This window comes from Zootoca vivipara, chromosome 6 (assembly GCF_963506605.1).
Source record: "Zootoca vivipara chromosome 6, rZooViv1.1, whole genome shotgun sequence".
NCBI classification, from domain to species: Eukaryota; Metazoa; Chordata; class Lepidosauria; order Squamata; family Lacertidae; genus Zootoca; species Zootoca vivipara.
In genome coordinates this window covers 42,588,166-42,594,165 of record NC_083281.1, presented here as the reverse complement: position 1 = coordinate 42,594,165, position 6,000 = coordinate 42,588,166, and positions in this window count along the sequence as shown.

Below are 6,000 nucleotides of genomic sequence, written 5' to 3'. Positions count from 1 at the left end.
TATCTGGGCATTTGCAATTAATCCCTTGCTTTCCCATCTCTCTCCCCCCCCCCCAATGCTCCGGATTCCTGGCTCCGCAAGCCGATTTACCTTGACTGTCCCTTTCGATTTTGTGCAGCACCAGGACAGGAGTTAGAGATGTATGTTGTGGGTGATAGGGAAATATTGGAGACGATTACAAGCAGGCCCTGGGGATAAAGCCAGCAGCCCAGCCAGACAGTCCCTCAGGGTATTTGGCATAAATTTTCCCCTGACAGAAAAAAAAGGGATATGCTGTGCACACTGTTTTTGTGATGCTGAAGGGTTTCCCCCCCTTCCTTTTGGAGAGAGTCCCACTAAGGTGATTGCTAGAGGACAGCAAGGCTTAGAAATAAGTCCATCAAAGTCACTAGCCTGTTTCCTGATACAGATCTAGCCTAGGGGACATGGGGAACAGACCTAGCCTGTTCTCACAGCAAAGGGGAAAATTGCAATCCAACTCTTCCACATTACTAAAAGCCCACACCTGGTCACCTGGAAGCCATCCTTACTCACCTGCATGAAACCAGAGTGAGGTCAGCCATGGTATGAGAACTGGGTATCATCAGAGGACTAAGCTCTTTTTCTTCTCCTTTGCATCTCATTCAGGTGCTGAATTGGCACTTGGGACCAGCATTGGGCCACTCAACTGAATCTCATTCCTCACAGAACTAAGGTACTGTTGGTCCTGCTTCTGTCCAGGGTCACCATCTGTTCTGGAGAGGTTGCACAACTTGGAAGGAACAAGTTTGCTCTCTTTTGGAGGGCGCATTGATCCAGATTTGTCTCTTGAGATCTCAGTGGTACTTTGTGTGCCTCACCCACCTGGATAGCCTTTGTAGGCTGCTAACGCCCTCTCTGCCAGGTCATTATGCTGCAAGCTTGCCAGTTCTGTGTTACTGCTGTAATCATTTATCAGATCTGAATACATCTGCACATTGGCAAAGTCTCGGTCGAGCCAGTATGGTGGAATAGACTAGAGGCCCAGTTTGAGCCCCCTCTTTACCATGAAGCTCACTGGGTGACATTGGGCTAGCTATTCTCCCCCACCTAACCCTTGCAGGGTTGTTGTGAAGATAAACACGATGGGGAGAGTTGTGTACACAGCCTGGAACTCCTTGGAGAAAAGGCAGGGTAAGAATGAAATAAATAAATGTCAAAATATGGAAGCAAGCGTGAGCTAACAATTTCATAAACAGCCGTGACAGTTAGGGCATTGCCGTAAGAACACTCAGTCACCAAAATAGCCTCTGAATAAGCCGCCATGGTCCCTGAATTCTCCATGCCACCAATTAAAATTGGCTGCACTGATTAATCAATTAAGGCTGCTTCCAGATGGACTTCTGCTAGTACTAATCAATCATTGCTCTTCCTCTGGAAGCTACAAGCAAAATTGCAGTTGGCTTTAGACACTGTTGGGGTTGTTTCACCCTTTTCCTCTATACTTATCCCTCTGTGCTTTGCCCACACCACTGGAGGTGACAGTGCTGCTATGGGGAGGCGGTGGCAGCTAATTTCACCCGAGCAATCATTGTGGGTGTGCACAATACGAGCAATCCTTTGAAATAACAATATGTATTGAGTGCTGTGTGTGCTTCTTCACTCAACAGTGATTGCCGGTCAATACCCATTAAATCATTATGAACTGTAGAGCTGAAAGGGACCCCAAAGTTCATCTATTCCAACCCATAGCTTAGGGCAGGGGGACCATTGTTACATCCCAGTCTCTCTCTTTTTTTTTTTTTTTTTAACATAATTTTTATTGGTTTTTACAAATTACAAAAGATGGTACATACATAAACACCTTTTCCACCTTCTTCCCACCCCCCTCCATGGGTCCTCCCCTGCCACAGAAGTATCCCACGCAGGTGATCAGTCAGAAGTGGTCCATTTTATGATTGGGTTTCTGTCCTCCTCCCCCTCCCCTGCCCCCCAAGCCCCCCCCTGCCACCAGGGAGCTCCAGTGAACCAGGGCAGTACGCAGGAGTTCATCCATCCAACCATCTATTGTCATACCAAAAAAAAAAAAGAAAATACAAAAAGAGAAAAAGAGAAAAAAGAGAAGAGGAAAAAAAAAGACAAAAAGGAAAAAAGACAAAAAAAAATTCATCATAATTGTTAAATTCATAATTGTTAAACCATATTTTGTGGGCTTCCCCACCCTCCCACCCTTCCCCGGTTTTCCTCCCTTATTTATCATCTTCAACAGTTTCATAGTTCATATTTTATAACATACACCTTTATATCTTATACCACTTTTAAACTATTATCATTTTCGCCTATTGTCCAATCACTGAGAAATCAAACTCCCATTTTTTCTTCCCGTGCCTAATTTTTACCCCTCTATAGGCCTCCATATTTTCACCTTTTTCCAGAATCAATTCACTTTTTAAACCTATAACTATTCCCAAACTAACCTTACTCCCCCCGAGTACCTGCTCCACCCCTCCAATCCAGCAAGTTCCATAGTCAGCAGTCCAGTTATAGTCCTATTAACCCATCCTTACAATCACCACTTCACTTTCCCTTCACCCCACCCCCTGTTTGCAGTCTTTTGCCATCCAGGCCTCCATATCAGACCCCTGAGCTTCTTCTCTTCTCTGCTTAATTTTTCCTTCTTCCCTGTGGTCATTCTGGAGTTCCAGTAAATCCAGTCGTGCCCCCCTCGAAGGGGAGGCACTCCATCCAACTTTTTGTAGAGTAAAATCATCATTTTTTTCGTGATGGGCTTCATTTTGTGTTAAATCATCACAGTCGTCATCATTGTCATTCTCACTTTCATCTTCTTCAGTTTCAAAAGCTTCATCTTCTAGGAAATCATATTCTGTCATCACAATCTGGAATTGTTGCTGTAACACTAGCCGTTGTGTCTCCTCTTGACATAGTTCTATTCTTGTTTCCCACATTAAGGTCAAAACAGTCCGCTGAAACTCAGGCGGGTACCTTTTTGTTGACATAGTTCAGTCCTGTCAAGGTCAAAACTTGTCACATGGGGTGGAATATGATCGCAGTCTATTTTCTCGACTCCATTTTAACAAGCTGGCTGCATTCTTAAAAATAAAGTTCGAACTCACATTTCAAAAGCATATAAACCAAAAAAAATTCCCAAAAAGTCCAGAGATAAAGATAGAAATAAAATTTAACTATAAATCCTGGTCAGCTCACTGGGTTTTCTGGGCTGCCGGCTCCCGAGAAAAAGAAAGGTCTTTCTTAGTCTTAACTTCATTCTGCAGGGCAATCACAACAGTCTCTCTCCCCTTTTACCCTGCATTTAGGGGAGATTCTCTTTGATGCCTTTGAGGAATCCTTTTAAGTTAAAATCTTCTGTTTACGGCTTCGGGTTTCTGTTTACTGTCTCTTATGTTACCGTGGGGGGGGGGTGGCTTCCTCTTTTCCCCTCTCTCCCAGGTCCAAATTGTTGCCTTAATTTACATTCCAAAGAATCCAAATTACTCACAGTCTATTCATTTGCTGAATGTTCTTTGAAGAATTGGCCACCTCCACTTCCCAGACTCGCAGCTTCGCACTCTCAGAGTAGCAATGTCAGCCTGTCCGCCGCGGTTCACCTCCTCGCTCTCGGGGGCTTAAACAAAGCCGATCCGGGGAGGAGAGAGCCCGCTTTTGGCGCCGCCAGGCAAAATCTGTCCCCAAAAAGCACGATTTGGGGCTTTTAAGGAGGTTTCGTTTCGCTGGAACGATTCCCTCCACCTCTGAAGCGCCGAGGTCCGCTCCGCTGTGCGGACCCCCGTCTGAGCAAGATGGCGTGGTCAACCGGAAGCCGTTACATCCCAGTCTCTGCTTAAAATCGTTTAACAACTACTGCCTTCTCACGCGATTCTGTTCCAAGTTCAAACAGCACATACTGTTTGGGACATTCTTCCTAATGTTTAATCTAAATGTGTTTTCTTGTCCAGGTCCTACCCTCTGAAACAATGGCTGATGGGAGTTGTAGTCCGACAACATCCAGAGGGCACTAGGGTGGTGGAGGCTGCTCTAGAGCAATACAGATGGAGCATTTGCTCCAACATCTACCCTTCAAGATATCTGAAGGTGGCTTCCATACAACCTGTTAAATATCACTTTTATCACCTCCTTCAACCTTTTCCCCAGACCTCCATCATCATTGCAAGGGAGGCACTTCTTGCATTCTCAGTTGTGCAGGATATTGTACACCAGTAATAATGCCTTGGATTGGGCCCAGTGGTTAACTAGCAGCCAGTGCAGAGTTCTCGAGCGGTCCAATCTGATCTCTCTTCCCTGTCCAGGAAACATCCTGCTACAGCCTTCAGGCAGCCCCATACCCAGTGCATTTCAGCAGTCCAGATTGGAGAAGGCTTATTAGAGTTTGGGTTAAACTGATGCCAGGCTATCTAGGAATAGCAGTTCTCCAGCTTGTTAGGGCTACGAAAGCTGCTTACTTTCGCTTAGGTTCTTCCTATATTTATCTCTGCTAAAGCAAATGTTTCCCAATTGCCCTGTGCTCTTTCCTCCAAAAAATAAGGCAAATGGAGAACTTGCTGGGCTCTTCTGCCTAGGAAGGGGTTTTCCATCAGCAAATACCACTCATGGTTGGCACTCTTGGAAATTCTCCTTGCCGTGACTCGCGTGCAAAATCTGTGGCAAGGTCGGCACTCTTGAGTCGGAGAAATTCTTCTCCAGCTGCCATGGCAACTTGAGGGAATACCTGCAGATTTCCCTCCAGAGGGGGAGGGGGAGGGGAGGGGGAGGGAGGGAGGGAGGGGAAAGGCTGCCGCAGCATCTGCCAGCAGGGTCCTGGGTGGATTCTTGTCTGCCCCTGGGAATCTTTGAGCACAAGAAACCAGAAGGAGACTCTTGTTCCCTTGAGAGGCAGACAGGAAGAAAACTGCAGAGCAGGCAGAATCCTGGAAGCAACTGCACAGAAGACAAATGGGGGCCAGGGAGGGTGGGGAGTCTGTTGGGGGCTGGTGGCCTTGTAGCCTTTGGGAATAGGTCTTGGTCAACTCAGAGATGAGACGACACACTTATTCCATTCTGGATAATGTAAGCCTCAACTGAGGAAAAAAAACACAAAAGACAGATCTAGGGTTGCAAACTGGCGAGCAAAAAAAAAGGACCCACAAACCCCGGCATAGATCAAAGAACAGCTAGGGAGGGCAGTTAATAAGTTGGCAACCATAGGAAGCTGCCTTATACCGAGTCAGGCCGTTAGTCCATCTAGTTCAGTATTGACTACAATGAGTGGCAGGGGGTCATCAGGGTTTCAGGCAGGGGTCTTTCCCAGCTCCACTTGGAGATGCAGTCAGGGATTGGACCAGGGACCTTCAGTGTGGAAAGCAGATGCTCTGCCACTGAGACTGTGGCTTAGTGTGGGGAGCTAGGAGGGGAAGGGCCATAGCTCTGTGGCAGGGCATCTGCCTTGCAAGCAGAAGGTTCCTGGTTTGGTCCCCAGCATCTCCACGTAGGGTTGGGAGGGACTTTGACCTGAATCCCTGGAGATCCGCTGCCATTCAGCATTGGCAGTGCTGATCTAGATGGACTAACGATCTGACTCCATATGTTATGAGTTTGGGGAGGGGGAAGTAGGCTGTATGTGAGGTCCTTCTAACCCCTGGATCCAGCAAGTGATAAAATATAAGCCGGGCTAGCTTCCTGTGTTGAGGCAATCGCCTGGGTGATGGGTCATCAAGGGAAACAAAGGAAAGGGGCTCTGTGTGAGATGGCAAATGGGTGGGAGCTTCCAGTTAGTTAGAAGGACAAAGCCAGAGTTTAGAGCTGATTTGCAGTCAGATATGCCAGAATCAAAGCAGCAAGCAGGGAAGCAATAGAAACAAGGCAATGGTTGATTTCTGTTTGAATCAAAGGCTGTGCTTATGGGAGAAACAAGACCTGTTTGAGCTGTTAATGCTGTGAGCTCCTCCATCGTAGGCTCAGGCTATATATGTGTGTAAAAACAAACCATATATCATAAAGACACCACAGTCTCTGCCGTGCCTCATTTCC